This window comes from Haliaeetus albicilla, chromosome 8 (assembly GCF_947461875.1).
Source record: "Haliaeetus albicilla chromosome 8, bHalAlb1.1, whole genome shotgun sequence".
NCBI classification, from domain to species: domain Eukaryota; kingdom Metazoa; phylum Chordata; class Aves; order Accipitriformes; family Accipitridae; genus Haliaeetus; species Haliaeetus albicilla.
Genome location: NC_091490.1, coordinates 40,793,397 through 40,817,705, shown reverse-complemented (window position 1 = coordinate 40,817,705; position 24,309 = coordinate 40,793,397). Strand labels below are relative to the sequence as shown.

Below are 24,309 nucleotides of genomic sequence, written 5' to 3'. Positions count from 1 at the left end.
GCCATTTCAGAAGCAGGCTTGCCCACCACCCCTCTCCAGGGCACAGAGCCGAAACGGTGAGACAGGACCCTGCTGCCTTCATGCCCTTCCCCTGGATCCCAAGAACTCTTTGGCTTTCCTACTTCAGCAGCCAGTGACTGGGGGGCATTATTTTTCCCAGGGCTTTTCTGGGGGATTTAAATAGGATCAACAAGGCAGGAAGAGTCCGGTCACAAGGGAGAGGATGTCTGTGAGTGCCTGCCTCGGGAGAGCACTTGTCTGGGCTTCCCGGCTGCTCAGCCCACGGTCTCTGGGATCTGTTCTCTGTCCAAAGTGGCGACGACAGGCTTTGCCTCGCTCCTTTGCACAGAGGGATCCTGGCAGCCACCTCAGTAAGGGATATTCACCCCAAGGCCAGTCATGGGAGATGGTTTGCCTAGAAGTCACATCATTTGTGGTTTAAGGGAAGACATTCCCAAATCCCACTCTGCTCAAAAGCCTTCTCCTTCCTCTCCAGCAACATCTTTGCTCTGGGAGATGCCCTTCCTGGCCAATAGCCCATGCATTGCTGATCTGCTCATCACACCTCTAAAGATGGACCGGCACCCAGTCAGAAGGCTTTGAGTCCAACAGGAGTTACCGAATAGCTGGCAGGGATCAGTCATGGAATAATACATTTTGCATGAGCTGTTTGCATTGCAGAGATGTTATAAATCACCCAGGGACAGCTGGTATGCAGATGAGGTAGGCTTGGAGGGTGGATGAGGTGCCTACAGATGAGATGCAGAAAGCAACCATGCACGAGCCACTCCAAAGTTTTGGTTTCATCGATTATATGTCAGTCTCAAGGAAACAACTTTCAGGAAATAAACCAGCAGAGCTCATTACTCCTGCAATTCCCAGCTACCAAAATCAGTCAAGGGCACCGGCAGTGGCAATAGAGCTGGTTTGTAAAAGAGTTCAAGCAAGGCAAGGCGAGAAAGTGAGGACTCCTGCCACAAAAGCCCTGAACTGCCCAGACACCTTGGGGACTTAGGTGTCCCAAGTGCCACCAGCAGCTGTAAATCCATGGGTAGTTTTTTCTCTTCTGTGAATTTTGTTCCCTCTCACAGCACTTACTGGCTCCCTGGGGCTATAAGCCAAAAACATGCAGGGTTAATGAGTTAAAATGATTTCATCCCGACTCATAGGCAGCAGCCACATCACGAGACATGGTGAGACCCAAGATCTCTCTGTGCCCATCCAGTCTGGGGCGTCCCAGGCAGGGGGATGCAGCAAGGATACTCGGGCATGACAGCCCACTCCCCCCCCCCACCATCCCTTCCTTGCTCTGTCTCTTTCATTAGCACTGATCGTTCCTTTGGGCTTGGAGCCAGAGCAAAATCTGGTCTCCGGAGGATACATTTTTAGACAGTTTACAGAATCTGGCTTCCTGCTTTTAAATATCTTGGGTTTGTTTCCCATCACCTGGAAAGTAGGTGTGAGAAAGGTCAGTGTCCCCAAGTGACTCTGCAGGTGATCTTGCTATGAGCGGGCAACCTCTGTGGTTTCAGGAGCCAGAAGCAAAGTATCCTGAAAGCATCTAGGCATGCTGACCAAACCTGCAACCCTCCCGGGCACCGCTCTCACCTCCTGCTTGCCCACTTCTGTGGTGGGATCTGACCTTCTCCCCTGCACGATGTACGGGCAGGACCGGAGAGGACCGCTGTCAGAGTGGAGGTGCTGAGACACAAAGCTGGAATAAAACAAAAGAGCAGAAAGACCGACCGGCGTCAGTCCTGAGACTCCATCGCGGCTCCTCAAGTCCCAGGATGGGCCAAAGGGCCAGCACCACCGTCGAGGTGGCGTGTCAGACCCCAGCATATTTCTGCTGTGTTTCTTCTCGCCAGGCAAGCCCAGGCCAGGCGTGACACAAAGCATGCTCTGTCTCGCACATCCTCTTGGCGCTGGGTGCACGCTGGCACAGCCGCCCACCACGGGAAGCTGCTGGTGGGGGGGGGGAAATTGGCTACCTCTAGGCAGGAGTCAAAGGGGTTTTACCAGGTCTAGGCTTCTCTTCATGGCTGCTGGCTTAGAGAAGTTTTGGAGATGACACCATCCCTGGACCATCCCGTTCATTCCTTTCTTCGGAACTGCAGCAAGTGGTTTTCCCACCAGCAATTTTACATCAAACGGTGTTTGCTGAAGCAGAAAAAAAAAAAAAAAAGCTTTTTTGTTTTTTTTACACAGAAACCCTGTCAAAGGCTCTGGAAAGTTGTGTGTATTCTCTTTTTAGTGGCAGCTGGCTGTCAGTACCTTGGCATTCATCTGATCTCTAACCCTGAGCTCAGAAACCCACTCCAGGCTGGTGAATAGCCCCTGGGGCCAGGTGGCAGCTCTCCAGGTAAGTGCAGCCCGGCCAGGGGTGCTAAGCCCCAGCTCTGCCCCAGGGACCCCCAGGCCCCCTCCAGCCCCACAAGCAGGGAGGATGCCCCTCTCTCTGCAGAGGGGTCATGGGGTGAGCTGAGATTTCTGGGAGCTGCTTGAATAAGAGAAGCAAAGTGGGAACGCATCGGACGCTGCGCTAGCTCAGCGACCAGGGGAGATGCTGCTTTGTAAGACATCTTTCTTCAACCGCAAGCCCAGCAGCAGCTCCCACGCCATAAAGGATTAACCGAGGACTAAACCCAAGGACAGCACTCTCGTGTTTTGGGAGCCAAAGGTACCCGGCAGCTCTCCTCCCAGGGACTGTGCGTGGAGGCGCCTGAGCATCTCTGCTTGCGGGATGCCCTCGGGCCACCAGCCCAGAGCACGAGGCAGTGGGTCCCCTCGCCAGGACCCCTGGCACAAGCCACGTGAGGGGCCCGAAATGCCTCTCGCCCTGGGCCACGGAGGCTGCATCCTGGCCTTTTGTTCTCAAAAGCGAGGGTGCAGGCAATTGGGTGCCAGCCACAAGAGCTTGTGCTGGTGCCTGCTTCCTCCCTTGGCACGCAGCGGTGCCGGGCGCCTCTGGCCAATTCTTGCTTGCGTAAACAGCCCGAGTAACGAAGATAAACGAGGCTGAGTGGCAGGGGAGGGCAGCGTGTCGGCTGCCAGCCAGCCCTTCCCTGTGAATCAGGGCATGCTGCAGGGCTCCGGGGTCACGCTTTTGGTTAGGGACTACAGCATCCCATGAGGTGCTTTATGAGATGCCTTAGACTGGCTCCCCCAAATCACTGACGGCTTGTTTTATGAGTGCGAGCAGTGGGTTTAAAGTGGGTTTTCAGACTGGCAAAAAAATTAACTCGTGGAGAAACACATAAAATACTCCAACTCAGTGAAAAAAAAATGTGGCTCTGACGGGAGGGGGTTCAAAGTGTGTTTTCACCAGGCAGAAGGTTCCTCCTACTCACTGGGTCTCACCGGGCGCTCCCAGCGCAGGGCTAAGCCCACAGGTGAGCATTGCCATTACCTCCACGTTGCTCACCCAAGGAGGCTGACATCTCCTCGGTCCGTGATGGCAGTCAGAGGAAACCAACCCCTGCGGTGATGCCGATGCCTTCCACCGACGCAGAGCCTCGACTTGCTGCCGCAGCCCCAGGGTCTGTGTCTGAGCTGCATCTTCTAAGGGATACAAGAGGTTAATATTAAAAAAAAAAAACCAACCCTGTCTTGAGCCATGCTAATGCCACAGCAGAACTGAGCACCCCTGCCAAGAAGCTTATCTGAGGCTCTTTGTGAACAAAGTGAACCCTGGAAGGTGGCAAGGCTCAGTGACAGGGAGCAGGGATGTAAGCCAAGATCGCTGCCTCTGGCCAGAGGAGAAATTTCCATCTTAGAGAGGAGCCACCCCATTCCGATAACCCTGCTGTTCCCACTATGGCGAGGGGCCTTGGGGGGACCGGGGACCCTGCTCCCTGGGAGCTGCCGACACGGCTCAGCTCTGTCACAGTAGCATCTCACAGCTCCGAATGCGCAGATGGACGCCTCGGCTAAAAAGCATCCTTAAGGGATGCAGCACAGGGCAGGCATCCCTCCACTGAGCTCCACGGTGGCTCTGCCTTTCTGCTGGCTCCTGCGCCTTCTAAATTGGGACAGAAAAGAGCCCCCTCGCCCAGTCATTAACCACCGCAGCGAGATGGTGTTTAGTGCCTCTCTGCTTTGCATGCTGTAGGTTCAAGCTCCCGCAGAAACCGCGTATCGCACCAGATAGATACAATGAGTCTTTCAGCCCTTAAAACCTCTGGAAATAAACTTGAATGAGCTGTATGTCTAATGAACGTGTGGGAAAATCTCAGAGCAGCCAGAATTTCACAGAGGCCCCGACTCGAACTTTCTGCTTCCCAAATCCTCCCGAGGCAGCACGGATTGGGAATGGAAAGAGAATGACTCCAACCGAGCGCTCTTTCCATCTCAACGCCCAGCCAGGGTCGACAAAAATCAGCTGTGGCCGAGCACAGCCTGTCTATAACTCGGTGTTTATTTTTAATCGGGTGAATTGGTGGCTCAAAACTGAGTCGGGCCCCAGCAGTTCCTGGAAATTTAATCCACAGATCACTTCTCTGGAGCTACCGTGCAGCGGCTAAGTGACCCCGGACTTAGAGCCCTCTCCATGCAGCTGGGAGGCAGCCTCGCTTGGCCTGTGATTTACTGTGCTTTACTGTGCTTTGCAGCTGGAAAACCTGCTGCAGCCCCAGGCGAGCTCGGTGGGCAAAATATAAGGGGAAACCCTCTGCCCTTGCAGCTAGGGAAAGGCGGAGAAAACCATGCAATGTAGAAATGCAGGGGAGAGACCATGGGGCGGACTAGAGATGTGAGGGTGGCTGCATCCCGTCGCTTCGGGTGCAGACAACCGAGTCGAGCAGTGCGACAGCCTTTCCATGAGCTCCAGGTGGGCACCGAGCTGTTCTCAAGGTCCCTGCCTCTCCAGGGAACTGGAACTCACTGTCCCAGGTTTGCTTTACTCTCTAAAATCAGTGTAGGAGCCTCGCGAAATGTTTCTTGCTCCCTGGGGCACAAAAGGAAGAACAGGTCTGTCCCGCTCCTGGAGAGACGTCAACAGATAGGAGCTGGTGTGGAAAGATCCCGATTAGACTTGGCAGGCAGCACAAGCGACCGAAACTTCCTCTTATCCTCACGTGCCCTGTCGTCGGCAGAGCTCTCCTGCTGATCCTCCGGAGTGGCAGTGGGGTTTAATCTCCATGGAGATGGATCTAATACAAGCCCGTGATCCGCTGCAGGTGGTGGCTTGGCTACTTACAGTTTGTGATGAGCCAGACTACCTTTTTACTTCTGTTCTCCATCCCTTTTGGCAGCCACCCCGGAGTGTGGCAGTCCGGATGCCGGGACAGGGCTCGGGGACTGTGAGTGCTCTCAGAGCCTCCAGCCTGTGCGAACGAGAAGGGCAGAAGCAGAGCCTTGGGTGCAGCTGGGGGAAGCCCACAAGTAGGACCTGGCTGCTCACACATCCATAGTGGTCAGTATTTGGCCAGCTCAGAGACGCTGTGTACGGGCGAGATGCGGTAACGCTGGAGCTGAGGGTGCTCCCGAGCCTGCAGCTGGGAGACGCTCCCCAAATCTCACTGCAGCTCCTGGAGTGGTGTTTGGCTTTCTCAAAGGATTCGCCATTAGTGATAGATTTATCTTGGGTTTTACTTCCCTTCCTTTGCAAAAACCCTGTCAGACAATGCACGGCAACATCCTTGCGTAGTACAGACGGGGATTAAAGCGAGCAGATGCTTGTTTGCTCGCACTAGCTGGGTTAGTGGACCTAAAACATTCAACAGAGTGAGTTTGACTTTTCCCAGCTGGACACTTCCCTCTGCATGTTTTGAAGCTGGACTCCATGCTCTCTATAGCCCAGCAGGCCTCCAGCAAACACAACCGAGCTCCCTAATGTGTGGTCCTCCAAGCGCTGGTAGCCTGCGAGGCTGCAAAAATGCACCTGTACATTGGACCTTATAGAAAGAGACCCAACAAGGCTGCATTGCCTAGGGCTGTAGCTGGCACATTGCTCTACAAGCAAAAGGCATCCTTTGGCATGTGATAAACCTTACATGAGGTAGCGATGCAGCACGGCATACAGATTTTGGAGCTGCCGATGGACGGAGAGATGATAATATGCTCAAGGCCATGAGGTTCAGAGCTGAACCATTCAGATGCCTGCAGGGTGAGTTGCTCTTCCCATTAGCTGCAGACGTTTCATTGCTGAAGCTGGCTGTTTTCATTGAATTAGAGTCGAAGGGGCTAGTCTTGGCATCCACAATATCAGTTGCCTTTGCAGAAGACTCCCAACAACCTAATCTTACCATGCTGGCTGCTGGCTGGCACCCAGATGCTCTTGCTTCCTGAAGCCAGCAAAGGGCGAGCGAGGGAGCCAGCAGGCAGGAGGGTCTTCTGCCTGCGAGGTTTCCCTCCCTCTCAGTCTTGTGGTTTCAACAGGACGGACCAAGACGGCTGAAGATATTCGCTAAGAGAAGAAAAAGCATAAGTAAGTAATGAAAAGGTGCTGTAATGGATGGACTCTAACTTAGATTCTCAGATTGCTGCTGGGATTATTCCCTCTCCTCTGCCAAAAGGAGACAATCAAAGGAGCTGAACACTTCAGCGCTGCTTCTCAAGGTGATGGCAGATTATCCGGCTTTCTTGCTCATCACAAGCTCTCGCTCCAAGGATTGACAGAGCCGTTGCTCTCTCAGACCCACACTGAAAGACACAGCCTTGCAGAATGCCTGGGCACAAGCACAGAGAAACCAGCCTCTTTCCTGGGACCTTTAACGCAGGACTTGTGCATAGAGCGGAGCCCCACAATGCCAGAGCTCCAGAACCGCCCCAGGTCTTTTTTGGCCAAGGGCTATGAATACTCTTAGCTGTAGACTCTGCTCACACCCACTCTGGTACCTACATATGTAGGCAGGGCAGTGTAGATACATCTTGGCACACCTGGGAATGAAGCAGAAGGGAGGATGTCCTGCTTTCAGCTGGGATAGAGTTAATTGTCTTCCTAGTAGCTGGTACGGTGCTAAGTTTTGAGTTCAGCATGTGAAGAATGTTGATAACACTGATGTTTTCAGTTGTTGCTCAGTAGTGTTTAGTCTAAAGTCAAGGATTTTTCAGCTTCTCAAGCCCAGGCAGCGAGAAAGCTGGAGAGGCACAAGAAGTTGGCACAGGACACAGCCAGGGCAGCTGACCCAAACTGGCCAGTGGGGTATTCCATACTGTGTGACGTCCCATCTAGTGTATGAACTGGGGGGAGTGGGGGCGGGGGGGATCGCCACTCGGGGACTAACTGGGTGTCGATCGGCGGGTGGTAAGCAATTGCACTGTGCGTCATTTGTACATTCCAATCCTTTTATAATTTCTGTTGTCATTTTATTAGTGATGTCATTATCATTAGTAGTTTCTTCTTTTCTGTTCTATTAAACCATTCTTATCTCAACCCATGAGTTCTACTTCTCTTCCCCATTTTCTCCCCCATCCCACTGGGTGTGAGCGGCTGCGTGGTGCTTAGTTGCTGGCTGGGTTTAAACCACGACAGAGGAATATTAATGCCACAATGGGAAGAACACCACCCATCACCAAACAGAACCCAGCAGAGGGTTTGAACGTCTGCTGGAGGTCTGGGCTCACCACTTCCCCGTCCCATCTCGCAAATACCAATGCGCCAAACGAGCCTGATCCAGACCCCTCACAGCCAAAGATGAATCACTGCAGGTGAAGGGGACCCAGTTGCAGCCCTGCAGGGGACAAACTTCCCCCATCCCACTCACGGGTTTCCAGCGGCCGAGGCTGCTCTCCTGCACGGGTGAGTGGGAAGCTGGGAAAAGGGACAGGCACAGCTTCTGTCCTCCAAGATACGCCAGGCCACTGCCAATCACCTGTGTCCCTGTGAGCAAAGACAAGGCAAGGATTTTCCATTCCCATCCCCACCGCAGCTGGCACCAGGACAGAGCACAGTGACGCGTGGCCATCCCAGTGCCAGGCCAGCCCTTGCCCTGCAGCACGGCGGCTTTGCAGAGCCACGCTGGTTGTGCCTAACGTGCTGCGGTCCAGCTTTCTCTGGCTGAGCCTCCCTCGCAGGAAGCACTGACGGACTAATGGTTGTGCCTGAATGTATTAACCAAATTACTCGCTGCGCTCTGTGTTTTCCTAGAGCCCCGGCCAGACCCCAAGACTATTTATCTTGGCTTTGAACCCTCTGCCCCTCACTGCGCAGCATGAGCACATAACCGCAGAGATTTGTTAATAGAAACCAAAGCAGAAATCACCACCAAGTCTTGCAGGCAAGGGGCCTGTCCTATTACGACAGCTCCGAGCCTTGCTAATCAGTGTCACGAACGGCATCTGCCGGGGTTTCCGGACCTGCCGCTGCCTGGGGCTGCTGCTCAGAGGGATCAGGCAGGGGTGGCAGGGTCTCAGTGCTCTGTCACCTCCAGCCCCATGGCCACTTGTCCGCTCCTGCCTTGCAGCCCTGTGGCAATGGGATTGCAGCCAGCACGGCACCCAGAGACCTGCTCACCCGTGTCCAGTCCTGCCCAGGGATTCTCTCATACTCTGCTTTCATTTCATGGCACGACAGTCCCAACTGAGCTCAAAGCCAAAGCGTGCAAGGTGCTGAACCTGCCCCCTTCCAAGGGTCCACCTTCTCACCTCGTCAGAAAAGATAAAGATCGAGAATGGCACAGACCTACTGATGTGTTTGGCAAAGTCAGGAGCAGACATCAGCTCTCCTGGACTTTATATTGGAGTGATTGCAGAGCAACTGGGAGAAGCCCTCCCCAGTCACTGTCAAAGAGCAAAACCCAGGGCCACGGTATCAGGGTTTTACTCCATGAGTTCCCCAAAAGTTAGTCCAGTCTGATTTTAAGCAGCACAAACACTGACGTTCCTTTACTCCCTTTAGGACACTTTAAGGCCACGTCTACATGACGGATTTTATACTGCTTTTCCTCATTCACTTGGCCTTCAACGCAGCTGAGACCATCTGGTGTCAATGGCTGTGCAGAGGTTCCTTCTTTCAGTTGAAACAAGATCTGAGGTTTGCTCGGTCTCTACCATACATCGAGGCTGCAAGAGTTTAAACGATATACCAAGGTCAGGATTAGATTGCATGGTGAGCCCTGAGTCCAAGCTTTTATCCACGAGAGCCTCACATTGGTCATGTAGACCATGGGGACAGGGAGCAGACTTTGTGGTGGTTCCCTCCGTTGAGGGTTGGACCTTTGTCACCCTGCCAAAAAATCAGAGGCTACTTGCATGAGGGACAAACCTCTCCTTAGCCCTGCATTCCCTCACCAGTCTTCTGTCCTTCTCCCATATCCAGAAGCTACTATGAATGCAACATGTCAACATCTCAGCAGGTTCCTGGAGCACACAGCTGCCCAGCCGAGGGGCAGTGCTGTTATCTGAGCAGCGCAAGAGCAGCCAGGTGACCTGGGGCCAGGGCCTCTGTGCAGATCTCTGCATCCAGGGCTTATTTCCGAGCAGGGAGGCAAGGATCTAGCATTCGTTCCCCAAGAGTGAATGAAATCTGCCTTGAATTTAAATGCAATAATCTCAGCCCAACCCTACAAACCACAATTGAAGCTTCGCAGTGAAAGCCAGTGTGTTTTGAATAACGCATCGCTAAAGGTTTCCCAGTTCATAACACTCCCAAGACAGTGCAAAATGCACAGGGATCCGTGAGAGAGAAATGCTGGGTAAGTGGAAGCGCTGCTGGGACTGTTTCTTATTTATAGCCAGGCTGCAATCACTGCAGAGCAGGGCTGGAAGGGTCTGCATCATTCCTATCACCTCCCAGGACAACAGCAGAGACCCTCAGCAGGTGTAAATTGCCAGAGCTTAGTTCTGGGAGAGATTCTCTGATTTACCCCACACTGAGGACTCAGTTTCATTGCTATGACAGAATTGTCTGCCTTAGAGCTATCTGTCCAGCTAGAACTGCCCGTTCTTAACAGCAAACACGTTGTAATGATGACCTGGGTGTTAATGGAGGACTAAAAACCTCCAGGGAGATCATTCTTTGTTCCAGTCACTCCTACCTGTTCCCAGACCAGGGTCATGGCGCTGTCACCTGAGGTCAATGTTTTTCCCATTTATGCACAGCACAACAGACAATCTTCAGCAGCATGGTGGGTGATGTACCTCTCAGCCAGCGTCTGACGGCGGTAGGGAAATCTGGGACTGGAAAACTTTCTCCCGCTTCCAATCACCAGGGATAAATCTTTCCTCAAATCTTCTCGCATCCTGAAACCTTGTGCCTGGACAGAAACAAATGAAGTGTGTTACATTTTAGGCAACGGGCAATGAGAATGCACGAAAGGAAGCAGACAGCTCTGCAAACAGGCAGAGGGTTGGCAAGCACGGCACAGCTCACGAGATTCTGCAATGGCCGTACTCAGCCCAGCACCCAGGCAAACACCTCTGAGCTGCCTGAAAACACATCTCTGTTGGCTTCGTTATGGTTTGGATTACATTAGCCATGCAAAAGGTCCTACTGCTGTGCTGGGGCTGTGTATGAAATGTTTTTCTCCCACAAACTGAGCCACCAGACCAAGGTCAAAGTCCCTCAGTGGGCTGGAGGTGTCTGCAAAGCCTTGTGCTGGTTGGTAGGTGGTCCAGGGCATCCCTCTGATCCCTGCTGAAAAGTGGCATCCAGGAGCTTTGGAGCTACCTCTTCCTGGTTAAACTGGCTGAACCTCCCTCTCCATTAGGAATGCTGCCTTCTTCCACGTATCTCTCACAACCCACAGGGATGGAAGCTGGTTTCCTTCACCCTGCAACTCTCACAAATGAGGTCATTTTATTTCCTGAGCAAGATAGTGGCCAAAGCCCCCCAGCAGCTCACAAACACCGATTTAATTAAAATTTTTATTCAAAGTATAAGTCACAGCTAATATCTGGCATGAAATACTCAAAAGAGAATGTGCAGATCCCAGCCCTGAGCAACAGAATAGGAGCTGATTTCCTTTTAGTCTATACACATGCATATGCCCATATATATAAAATATAAATATATATGTTAATACATACTTTCATATATACAGAGAGCAAGAGAGCTTTTACAAACCTGTTTGGACTCCCTAGATGTACAAAAGTGACAAACCAGCAGGCACACATTGTAAAATTTCACTTCAGTAATTTTCAGAACTGTGAAGTGCTACAAGAAGAAAAAAAGGGAAGACCCTAGCATTTGCTGGTACCACCAGAGAGGATGGGCGAGAACATCAATCTTCATTCTCATTAGCAGTGGAAGGAATGTCTAACTGCATTTATGATGGAGAGCAGCATCTCACAAGTTATGGGTTGTTTCCTTGATAATAAATCTAACATCACAGTCTAACGTATCTTGGATGTTTTGCTTTGCTGAGCCATGCTTAACAGATATTTTTGCAAGGCCAGACTTGGTTAATCCAAACAGAGATGCCTCCGTCGATTTTCACTTGCTGCAGAAAGGGCTGAAAGCAGATTTCAACATCCTAAACTGGTGTAAGAAAGGAGTAAATCAATACAGGGTGGCAAACAGGGTGTAAAGGAGAGGAGGATTACCTCTGTAGACAGGGAGGAACATGCACAGAGCAAAAGCAATTAGTCATTAACAGGGTGCTGAGCCCCCTTTTCTTCAGCAAAATAATTTCTGTTGGGCAACAGAGCGAGGGATGCTGGAGCCAGGTCCTGGTCACAGCTTGCAGGGACACGGCAGCGCTAGTGCCACGTTGCACTCCAGGGTCCGTGCTCCACAAATCCTCTCCCACACCAGAACGGGGCTGTTTCACACGTTGCAGTGAGCTGTGCTGGGGCAGCTTTGCTTCCAGCCCTGGGGATAGCTGCTAGCACGCTATGCCCCTCAGCTCATTAAACATATGAAATTTCTGGCTGAAAAAAAATTAATAATAATAGTCAGGCCTGTTTCTAACCTTGGGTGGCTTTGCCTTCTGCTTTTGCCATTCTCTTTTTAATGACTCCCAGAGCTGAGATGCCAAGAGAAGGATTGATATTCAGACTTGCTCATTCAGGGATATTGGGCTGATTTTTTTATTGGAGCCAGGAGTAAAGATTTCTATTTTTCCAAGACCAGGGAAAGCATGTTCTGGCTGATAAATATCTGTCAGCAAAACCCATTAGCTGATTAAGTGAACTACAAGGGGAAAATAAAAGACAAAAAAGCCCTGTCATTCCCAGTGGAACAGCTCAATGGCCTTTTCCTCCATGCAGGATTTCCAATAGATTTCCTGGAGTGTTTTCTGCAGGTCTGCACACGTGTTGGTGTATTAAAGGGATGGATCATCAGAACTTCTCTAAAATGAACTTCATTCTCAGAAATCACAATTAAGTAGCTGCCCAGCATCAGCTTCTCCTTTTTGGTTCTTCCTAGCACCAAGTATGGGCTCACCTTTGCTGCAAATCCTGCATCAGGAACTGTCAGCATCCTCTCCGGTATAGGTACTAGTCAGGGTAGGGAGACCTTATGGGCCAAACATCACATGAAGCCCCAGAAATCCTCTCTTCTAGCGGTAAGGAACATCACTCTTCTGTGCCTCAGTTTCCCCTCTGTAAAATAAAAACCATGGCAACTCTGTCCAAAGTAATCATTCAAGCCCCACAATAGAGGGTCCCCTTTAGCTGATCCCTGCTGGTGATGGAAGCCCTTACAAGCATGCTGTAGGTCTTATGAGTTTTAGTGCCAATCTCAAAGCCTCAGTTCCTAGGGTGATCACACATCTCTAGGTGAAGTTTATACACTCTTGGGGTAATAGAGGAAAAACCTCAGCAACATCACCCCAAAAGCCCTAGAACTAAAAAGCAATGAAAAAGGATGCACACTATTTCTTCTTTAACCTGCTTGGTTTTCAATACAATATAGTAGTTTATGATAGATCAGGGACAGGTGGTGGTTTATCACTTTGAAATAATTGGGGCCAGCAATACTGCCATGAGAAACACCAGTCTACACTGTCTCTCCTCTCTGCATAGTTGACAGCAGTGAAAAACGTGATTTACTGCCGCAGTAAAGGTTTATATCTAATCCTCTCTGTAATCTCTTACTCTAGGAAACTTCAGGATGCTGCGGGTGGGAAGCAGGCTCAACCTTAATCTCAGGACTTGCATGAGAGCAACAGGTCACAGCAGGACTGATCCTCCATTGCTGTGCATCAGAGCTCATGCAGGATTACGCCTGGACCTGGACTCTGTACAGGCACACAAGGCACAGAGCAGCAACAAGCACCAGGAAGGAGAAGGATGAACGCAAAGCTTGACTCAGCACCTCCTGCCTTCCTTCCCTTCTTCCCAGATGTGGCTGGAGAACCAGCATAGCCCCACCATGCCACATTCAATGAGAAAAGCCAGGCATGTCATAAAACAGAAAACTAATTGCCCCCAGATGGCTCATTAAGGCCACAAGAAAATCGTTATAGGGTCAGGAAAGCACTTGTGGAAAGCACCAGGAGGTCACACTGCCAAACCTTCCCCAGGGCTACAAACAAGCCTACAGCTTGGTGATACCTGAGCACAGAACCATGAACCCATGGCTCATGCAGGAGGAGCCTGGCAAGCAGGACAAGCAAAGAGCCCTGCCTGCTTCCTAGCAGGAATATATTTATTTTTACAGAGAAGGAGGATCACAGACCTTGGGGTGGCTTAGGCTGCCCCTGCTGCCTTCTGCATTGCTGAAAGCAAGGCAGATATTACAGCAGGAGATGTACAAGACCACCCTCTGACTGCTGGCATCTTTTCAACAGCTTACCAAGCCTGTGCGCCCAATCTCTGCTAAAGCTGCTGTCACCAAAGCCAGGCTTCTCAGTATCCCCTGTCCCCATGATCCTAGGCAGGTTTCACTTCCACGCAATTAGTCCTGCTAAACGAGAGGCCGCTATGTACCCTGCAGCAGCCATTATCCCACGGGACGATGGCCTCGTGTCCTGCCTGAGCGGCAGGAAGCCTTGGGGTGACCGAGGTAACGTTGCTCATGGAGGCTGCTCCATCTGCAACTCGTCCTCCGCCAGAACGACAGTGGGGAGATAAGGAGTCTCAAAGGTCTCGTGGAAAACTCCGACAAGCAGTCTATTTTGAGCTGGCCTGGCTCGCTTTTCCTGCCGGCCGCTGTCCCCACTCCTCATGCACAGGCATGGGATGAGCCAGACCTTGCATCTCTGGAGGACAGGACAGGGGAGCAAGCCATCTCCTTCAACGGGAGGCGAGCGAAGGCAGCAGAAATAGGCTCTGACGTGCGTGGGAACATTTCCACCAAGGAAAAGCATCCAGAGCCGGTGAGCGGCTGTGCACCACTGGCTTTGCAGCCTTCACCTGCACGGCAGGCTGCTTTGAGTCCCAGGTTCTCAGCTGAGTGACCCTGGCCTGATGGGGAGGACTTCAAGTGATGCGGTGTCCTAGTCTCCATCTGCAGAATTACTTCAGTTCAGATGCTTTTGCCTGGGGAAGGGGAGGAGGACCAAGTCACAAGCAGGAAAAGTTGCAGTCAGGAAATTTAAACTCTGGGTGTACTTCTCCGGAGAGGAGCAAACCAGCCTGAGCTCGCTCTGCCCACACTCTACCTTGGTGACAGAGATGCTCTCATCCAGAGGCCACCCAGAGCAAGAGCAGAGCCATTCTCACCGACCTGGACCTGCTTGGGTCCCACCGCAGTGCCATGACCAAGGAGGGCTTCGCTGCAGTGAGCCACCCCATCAGCTTCCCACCCCGGCCCCCGCCTCGCTGTTTGCACGCTCAGTGCTCCCTGCCCTTTGGCTGGCCTCACTCCTGCTCCACAGCGTAGGCTCGGCACACGCTGCATCCCTGGCTCCTTACAGCTCCAGGCCTGCTCCAGTACGGCTCCGTCAGGCTATAACTGCATGACTCTCCTGTCCCTCCTCTCCACAAGCCCCAACTCGAGGACATGGGTCTGTCTCCCCGATGCCAGGCTCTGAGATTTGCTCTGACTCAATCTCAGACCAAAGCATCCCACGTCCTCATCCCACTTGTCTTCTGCTTGCTGTACACTTGCTCTCTGATTGCTTCAGTCCCCAGTGACACATGGACATCAGATTCACTTCACTTGGACACAAAATGTGGCTTGAAGATTCAGTTCACTAACCCTGCCCACCCACCCCAAAAACAAACAAACAAAAAAAAAGTGGTCCAGGAGCTCTTGGAGGGGAACAGAGCTGGGATGCAGCCAGCACTCATTCCTCACCACACCCTTGCAAAGATGGGAACCGGGCATTTGTGCTTTAGAGCAGACTGGCCTATTTTGGGAAGAGACAAAGAGAAACCATGACAAAAGCCGATATGGAAAAGTGGATACAGAGCAAGCTGATGACATTTACTCGGTGCCAGGGAGATAAGCCCAGTGCCAGCACGTGCCAGCCAGCACTGATTCAGCGCTTCCAAAGCGGGTGGGGATGCTCTGAGCACCAGCTGAGCAAGGGGATGCCCACACCATTCATCCAGCCCACATTGGGTATGTCCTGGGCATCGTGCAGATGAGAGAGATCTTGCTCAAGGCTGCTCCCAGCTTGGGAGGCTCACAAGAGAGGCAAAGATGTCTGCTGCTGACTCCAGAGAAAGCAATTTTTAAGGGATGAGAAAGAGGAGGACTTTGTGACTGAACTGCTGTTGCGTCTGGGAACCGGGTTCCTGGGATATGGGAACTATGCGGCAGACAGCTGGGGACAGGGACTGTGATTCATCCTGGATACTATGGAAGCAGAGAAAGGGCACAGAGAGCCAAGGCGGTTAAGTAGGGATATAAGAAGGAGAATAAGCAATGGGCCCAAGGCTTTACAAACTATAAACACTGTGATGGAGGAGCTTTGTATTCAAAATAAGCAAAGGCAAATTAAAGGAGGGAATCAGGGGAAGGGAAAGATAGCAGGGAGAAGGAGACTGAGCAGAGATCTGCAGCCAATGCCAGGTGAAGGGAAAGCTCTTCCCAGGTTCTTGCTGGAGATGCATGGGAAGCAGAAGCCTGAGAAACTGCGTGGAGAAATGAGTGAAGGACGGCAGAGCTGGTGTCAAAAAGAGGTGTCCCCAGGAGAGTCCTGGGATGCTTTTCAGACCTTCCAAGCAGAAATGAAAGAACTGGTTTAAAGGAAGACAGGGACGAGGGCTATGCCCCCGGAGCCAATTTGAGAAGCTGGGTCTCGACTCCTGGCTGGGTTTGTGCCAAAGCTCAGCTGGAACACAGCACTGTCACGTGAAATTACCCAGTGTCCACATCCACCGCAAAGTCCTTACCATGCTGATCCCAGCAGGCATGGAAGAAGGAGAGAACTCCCCCCTCCCCACCCTCCTACAGGCTAGGAGCCTCACAAGCCGAGGCAAAGCAAGACAGAGAGCAGCCCTGCAGGGAAAGGACCCTACAGTGCTCTCCTGCTTGTAGACGACAAGCCAGTTTTTGTGTCAGTGGCCATGCTAGAACCAAGCTGCTGAAGCAAAATTCCCAAAACGACAACATGTTCTGATAGGTGGCTCTGTGCTGAACAGGGAGACTTGTTCCTTGCTTCCATGAAGGCAACAAGGCTGCCTACAAACCCCACCATAAGGACATACTCCCCTTCAGCCTATGAGGATAAGAAAAAAAGAAGGATGCGTAAGGAGGCAGCAGCTTGCCCAGCATTCAGGATAAAGCTCACTCATGGTATTGCTCCAGGTGCAGAGAAAACTGCTCCCACAAAACCTGTTTTCCACTCCCTTGCAACCTCAGGTGTGTTAGATGGCTTGCAGAAGTTTTTAAACTTTACATCCTTATTTCCATACCAAACAGCAGCAGTCCATTTGCCTCTTTCCTCCAGATCTCACCTCCATCCAGAGCTCTCTACAGACAGTGACTAATATGTTCCACGTATCACAGTTCACCTCTGCAGGGAGAAGAGCACAAATAACATAAGTGGCTTCTTTAGATGCAGGAGGCACTAGCAAGTCTTTGCAGTGCTGTGAAGCCTGGGAAACTTTCATCCAGCCAAGATGCTAATCAGTGCTACAGCAAACTGCTGAGTCAGGAAAACAGAAGCAGAGGATTGATTTGCAGGAAGCGAGGTGCCAGATGCCTTCATACGTACTCCACTTTCACCCAGCCCAACAGGTTTCATGACTTCTGTGACACATTCCTCTGGGGTCTCTAAGCTCCAGCTCCAACCCATGGCAGCCTCATTTCCCCGGGGCTTGGGTCCATTCAATTAGTCAGCCCCACAAGCCTTCATGATGGACCTGTATTGATCTGCCCCAGCTCTTAAGTTTCCCTCTCCATTTATCAGGCCTTCGTGTTCTTTTAATCCCATCTCAGCCCTCCCCAAAGTAATGAGATAAGAGGCAGGCTGGAAAGGCTGATAAAAGGGAACTGAACAAATCCATTAATGCTGTTTCTGTGCCAGGAATTACAAACCCTGGCCCTTGTTAATTATGCTTGCCAGCCAGAGTCCCAGGACAGCAAAGCCAAAGAAGAAAGTCAGGCTCACTAATAACTTGTCCTGAGAAAAAAGCAACACCTGGAGGACCAGGACTCTTTGGTTCTTATGCCACATGTGGCATTGATTTGTTGTTTGGGCACAGAGGTGGGTCAAAGCTGCATGCTCAAACCTGAGCAGCTGCAGCATCAATTCCACAGAAGCCTAAACCAGTGCAACTGCTGGCTGCCCCAGCCCTGCCCTCTTGGCTGGACAGCCGCCCTGGCCCACGCACTCATCACACCCTGTGCCGAACCATTTCAGCAAGCTAAACCAGCAAAACAATTCATGTTGGCTTCCATGCAGTTCAGCAAAAACTTTATTGCAAAAAGGGTATATTCTGCAGAGCTCGTACGGACCTGCTCAATGATAACACGGTATGTGCATTAGGGTACGAGCCCCGGCCAGGAGGTGATGGTGATGAACAAGCACCAAAAGACACAGGATCTGAAGCAAAAGTGGAGAACACAGAGACCGTAACAATACCAAGCTACCAGACGTCCACTCATAAGGGGACTCAATTGTCACCCTGCAAGATGTTTCAAGATCTCTAATGTAAAAAACCAAACCAGCTCGCCAAACCCGAAATCACAAGAAAAGTGAAATTCGGGACATTTTGTCAAGGTACTAAATCAGAGAGCGGAGGACAACTTGGTAAGTTGTCAACTGGGACATGTTTTAATTGTAACCTTTGGAAAAAAAATTCCTTGTATAAATGGAGATTAACAGACATTTCAAATGACAGAGTTGCTTTAGTCTAACCCCTCCCCTCCACATTTTCCTTGGTATGTAGCCTAATGGATGTGTCAACAATATAAAAACCAACAAAAACTAATAAAATAAATAAATCGAGACACTCATCCAACCAACACCCTCTCTGGAACAGATTCAGATTCTATTTTAATTGATATCTTCTAAAAAACAAATCCTTTCTCAGGAAAAATAAACCATAGCCACTTCAGGGGAAAAACATGATAAGATTTGCCCAGGATCCCCCAGTTTATGGGAGGCAGAGGCAAGAATCCAAGTCACTAGTCAGGACCACAACACTGAGCATGCCAGCACAGAAGAGCACGAAGTGCGAGAACCTGATTTTATCCCGACCCCTAAGGTTTTCATCACTCGGGACTTTTCTCCTTTTTAAGCAGATATTGGGGCCTCTGGTGTTTGTTGGTCCAGCAACTGGGATTTTGCAACCTGCCCTGGAGCCAGCCACAGCACCGTGGAAGAGGCTGTGGTTCTTCTCTTTCTTGGAAGCGATGCCCGTTGACAAAGTGCTCCATCTTCCTCTCAGCTCCCACTTGAGCAGTCCAAAGCGTTGTTAGGAAATGGACCTAATTATGTTTGATGGATGGGGACTGGGGACTATTACTTATCTCTGTGCAGCAGACAGACGATAAAGGATACTTCACAGAAGAATTCAACTGCAAATGCTGCAACCGCACAGCATGTACCCGGCCTGACTCCACAGACACAGAACCTCTACCGTTCCCAAGGCTTCAAATCCTGAGCAAAAGGCCATAGAGTGGGGAGGGCAAATATCAAATTACTGTCCTGACATCCAAAATAAGACCAGGACCTTGCTGTGGCAGGAACTGCACAGCCACAGAGTAAGACATTGCTGGAGGCAACCTAGGCTCTGGAGCAGGAGCAAATTAAACACAGGAGCCAAAAGAACACAGAGGCTGCAGCACAGAGGAGGGAAAAACAGGTCTTTGAATAAAACCAGGGCCACCCAATTCCTGTTCCACTATGAATACATAAAAAGCCTCTATGGGTTCTTCACGCCTGATGGAGCATCTCACACCTGTGCTCCCCACTCAGGACAACTGCCTGCAATGCTGCCTCATGACCAAGGCTGAGCACTGTTGGGGCTAATGATCCCTGTCTGGCAGCAGGTTTCTTTCTTCTGAACCAGTCCAGTTCACCATGTAGCCTCCAAACACTTAATGCTGTACTGGGGCCATGGGCAGTGGCCTCAGTGCAGAAATAGGGGCTTTAAATGGGAACTGTTGCAGAATGAGAAGTTCATGGGCTAGGCTGATTTTTGATCCCATTGATAATCCTCCCTGAACTAGCCCTTGCTTTAAGGTGATTTGTTGGCTGAAAAATCTTTGGGCTCACAAAGGCACATAACAGGTGTAGATCAAAGGAAATTGCAAAACTGAGTCCAAAATTTTGAGTCTACCATAGGTTAAGTATTTTCTCCCTCGAAAAAAGAAGAGGGTTTCCTAATTAGCATCCTTTTCTACATTCTCTGTCCCACCTTCTCTGATGGTGGGAGACAATATCCAAAGCAGGAAGATATTCAAACATCCAACCCTTCACTCTAACATTTTAGTCTTTGCATGTGGGCATGAAGACTGCAAAATAGTGGAAGGCAGCAACAGAGAAAACGCAGAAAACAGAATAAACCCCAGGCCTCTCAATTCCCAGTCAGTATTCAAGCTGAAACTAAACAACTTCTCTAAGCTCTTTGTACCTGTATCCGCCTCAATGATTTGGAGATCACCTAGCAGGAGAAATTAGGGCTTTTTAATATTACAGCAGAGAAAGGTACAAAAGAATATGCTAGGCTGATTTAGTTTCAGTTCTGTTGGCTGCAAGCAGATTAGCTCAGACCCCAGAACACAACATGCTCAAGCAACACCTGCGAAGGAAATACTCCTGTGCTGGGAAAGGGGAGAAAAGATAAATAGGATCAGCCAGATCAGTTCCTCAGACTGGTTTTCTGCAATCACGCACAGAGCTGCATCAGTGCAAAGGAGAGTATGGCACAGGGCAGCGGAGGCAGCTCACAGGAAAATACATTCGAGGAAAGGGATGCTTTTAACCAGACTAGAGAGGAGGGAGGGCGCGCAAAGCATTCCTTACCCAGATTGCAGTCAGGAAAATCACCCTCTGCTTTAGCTCTCCCACACTAGGTCATCTGGGAGCAAGAACCTGCAGGAAGCAAGAAGGACCGAGCTCTTCCCTGCCACACGTGCTTCTGTCTCACTATTTGCCTTGCGGCAGGTGCCACAACTCCTGCTAAACACCATCCCACTTAACCATCCATCAGCACTTATAGGGCCTTATCGCATCTTAATCCACTGTCAGCCCATCCTTCACAGGGAAGACGGGCTGAAGCTGCAGCAAAGCCCGCAGAGTGAGATAAAGTTGCCTTCTGCAACCCATCCCCGCGGCAAAACCGCACACCAGGGTGGCCCCAGCAGGCTGGAGCACACAACAAGCTCCTTGGTGCAGCCGGAGGGTGATGCTCATTCCAGCCAGGACCTGGAAGGGCACCCTACCCTGAGCCACAGCACCCTCAGCACCCACTCCTCCCGGGCTCTCGCAGGCTCATAACCCCCTCTCGTGGCAAACACACAGTTCCCTGACCCCACACAGGAAAGACTTTCCCAGCACTGGATCCCACTCCGGATTTCCAGAGCCCTTTAGAGGCTCTGCCGGTGAAACACATGAATATTGATGATTTGCAGAGATGCAGCAGAAAAAAAAGCAGCTGCAGGGAGACAGACTCTCCGGAGCCAAGTTCAGCAAATGCTGCCTGGTGCAGACCACCTCCTGGAGTGGGAGAAAGGAGGGGAAAACACAGAGCTTTTGTGGGGAGAAACGGATTAGGCTTTTCAATAGGACTTAAGGGACTGCGATCCTACCTTTAACCAGGAAAGGGCACCGCATTCCTTAAAGCTTTGGAAAAATCTTCACCTGTTCTTAAAACCGAATGACTCCGTGGAATAGCAATTTTACAGTGGGACAGACTTGCATTGCTTTGAGTTCCGATCTCTGCTTTTCATGGCATCAGCTTGAGTGCTTGCGTTAGCAGTCCTGCCTTGTAGGTCAAAACTAGCACGAACAGGCTCTGGCTACCTATCCCTGACTCACTTTAGAGTGGCTTTCAGGGGTTTCTTTAAAGCAAGGTTATATTCTTAGGGTTTCCACAGAGCCATTTGCACATTTTAACATGGAATCTGTCCTCCACTGCTTTGCTGAGCAGGGGCTATACTCCAAGAGGGAGACGTCCTTATGGACTGATGTCCTATAGCTCCTAATCTCTCCTCACACATCAATAATCACAGCTCCTTCCCATACCTGTTGTAGCTCCTGCACTGCAGTAATGCCAGATCTCACACATGCATACATTCTTCCAACATATATACTCCTCCCAGGTACCCCCTACTCTTCCCTCCAGTGTCCCCCCATCACCCTATATCTGCTTCCCACTCCCACTGGAGTATGCCACAGCTGGCTTTGGAGCTGTATGTGCCGACTGACCACTGAGCTCCCACTCTGCCAGCTGGCCAACCGCCCGAGATCTCCCTTTTGGGGGGGGGGGGGGGGGGCACAAATTTGGGTACTAAACCAAGCCATCCACCCCCACGAAACTTGCAGGAATTCAATGCTTTTGAGACATTTCCTCTCTGCCAAACACTGCTGAAATTAGCCAAGGGATTCAACCGTTGTTAGCAGGGGGAAGGCTGTAGGGGGAGGGAGCACACATACCAATACATAGAGATGCAATCTCATGTCAGTATTAAGCCAGCCTAGAAAGCAAGTGTATTAGTCCCTGCTGAGAAGGCATATGGGGGTAGAGTGGGAGAAACAAATGGGAAGGAAGTTTTCCAGTTCAGGAAGGGGAGTGTCAAGGCTCATTGCAAACATTGCGATCTCCTCACTTCCCTACCAGTACAGGGAGTTCTGGTAGCGCAGCTCACGTTCAGGCTCCAAGACCCCAGCCAAAGCCCATTTGCTTTCTTCTGGACTTTTCACATCCCAGGCATTGCCAAGGTCTACTTGGAAAAAGCTAATGGTTGCTCTCAGTGCTGCTATTCCTTTACCCTCCAACAGCAAGAGCAGAGCTGCCAGCAGCTGTTCGAGTGCAGCAAAAAGCCAAAAAGGATGGTTTGTCCTGCATAAGCACCCTAAAGCTCACATATGATATTTATTAGGACTGCTAAACCAAAGCTGGTTCACTCTGTCCCTTGTGCTGTAGGAAGAAAGAGTGAAGTGACATCTTTTCATCTCAAAAGCAATAACATTTTCTGGGGACAATACTGCCTGTTCCCCTACTTCTTTTCCCACTCATTTGTATGAGACCATGTCCGCAGCATAGGGACAGCTGCCTCTTTCACGAAAGAGCTGAGCTAGCCTTTAAGTTACAGTGATACTGGCCAAGTGCATGCTCTGCAGTTGAGCTGAATGCAAGCAACTGGCACAGGAACGCTGCAGTCACTGTGCTAGTGTAATCCCACCGAGGCACCTCTGAGTAACCTGGAGTGGCACAGCTATGCAGGGCACAGAAATGAAACTGCCTGGCTACAAATCCCTTAAGACAAAGGGAACCCCCCTATAAGCTGGGCAAGGTCCTTGACACACACAGGAGTATCTCTCACTCAAGGCAGGCACAGGCAACTGCCTCCAATACTCGTTTTTTAAGGCATATGGTGAGTCTTCCAGAACAAAGGCAGGATGAAAAACTGGCACACCATCATACCAAGAGACAGGGGAAAACTGGGGTTGGTTCTAATTTTGCAAAAGCTCATCAGCTGCTGCAGCATAGGCTGCTCCAAGCTTAGATGACATTGCATCACTCCTCTCTACCTTCTAGTCAGGAGGAGGAAAAAAAAAATACATTTACCTTAGTCTGCAAAAAATCAGATGCTAGGAAGGGCTTTTGATAAAACTAGCACTGAGATTTCATTTTTCCAAAACTAAATGAAATTGCAGGGGTTTCTTGTAAATCCATATTTCCAACAGGGTGCTGAAGAGGACTGAGTGAAGGAAATGGCGTGAGTGACCCACCCAGCTTACCTTTAGCATTATCTGCTTGTCCTGCGGTTACAGGCTCAACAACCAACTCATATGTAGAAGGCATCAGGAGAGAGGCCATTCAAAGAAGCCCCTTCTTTCAGGTGCCTCAGGAAGAAAGGTAAACAAAAGGGTACAAAAGGATGCTAAGAAACAACCAGCTCCAAAATTCAACACAAGGGAGCTCTGAAAAGCACAGTGCTTTTAAACAGTGCTGCAGAGCCCTCCTCCTGAGGCTGAGCAGTGCACAAGTGCAAGGATAGGGACAAGGCTCTGCCACCTCTCCACTAGCCCTGGAGCAACACCCATCCTTGAGCAGGGGCAGCTCCGTGGGCCACTGCATGGAGTGAACCACGGCTGAGGCAAGGTAAGGTCCAAAACTGACCAACAGGAGAACATGCTCTAGCCTTTTGTTTCTGAGCCTCAGTACCCACCACTGAAAGCAGCCATGTATCAGTCACAGGCCATGCTATCACGATTAACAAGCTAAACAAAACCATCTGTGACCCTAAAAATCAACAGATGCTGTTCCCCTCTGACTCATGCAGGCAAAGCAAGCATGAGGACAAACAGAGGCAACAGCAAAGATCCCAGCTTGCTCGCCATTCCTCTGTTTGCAAGCTCCCTAGCTCATTTCCAGAACTGCTGCTGAGCTGCAGAGGTAACATGCACATAGCAACCAGGTTTTGGGGAGAGAAACATCGCTCACCTGGAATCCAAAAAATACGTTGTGCCAGTGACTGGGAGGAATTTGGCATGGAGGATCAGCCCAGGTATGTTGTGGGGTGCAACTGCTAGGCTAGCACAGGATTGGTCTTGCAAAAAAGATCCTGCTCCATCACCATGTGGCACCGAGGCTCCATCCACATGTGAGAGACGCACAGATGAGCAAGAGTCTTACGGCCCGAGCACGCAAGAACACCCAACATGCACACACGTGCATTTCGACATACATCCAGCGTGGGAATGGATAGAGGCAGCCCCAGTCTGCCTGGGGGAAGGCAGGCGGCTGTACAGCCAGGCAGCTGGAGGAGTCACGGGGCTGGGGTGCCAAAGCAGGTCCCAGCAGCAAACCTGAAAGGAAAGCGCCTAGGGGTGAATGGGAATGCACACTGTGCTG

At 50.7% G+C, this 24,309-nt stretch overlaps 1 long non-coding RNA gene across 1 annotated transcript; it reads right to left on the bottom strand.

Moving 5' to 3' along the window:
• Positions 1 to 5: 5 nt before the first annotated feature.
• Positions 6 to 23,535, bottom strand: LOC138686526 (uncharacterized). Its single transcript, XR_011325888.1, has 8 exons — positions 23,193 to 23,535; positions 20,253 to 20,321; positions 13,682 to 14,367; positions 12,329 to 12,486; positions 9,978 to 10,196; positions 3,410 to 3,561; positions 2,020 to 2,160; positions 6 to 1,714 (listed from the first exon to the last, which is right to left on the bottom strand). It is a non-coding gene; the product is annotated as an uncharacterized lncRNA (long non-coding RNA).
• Positions 23,536 to 24,309: the final 774 nt, after the last annotated feature.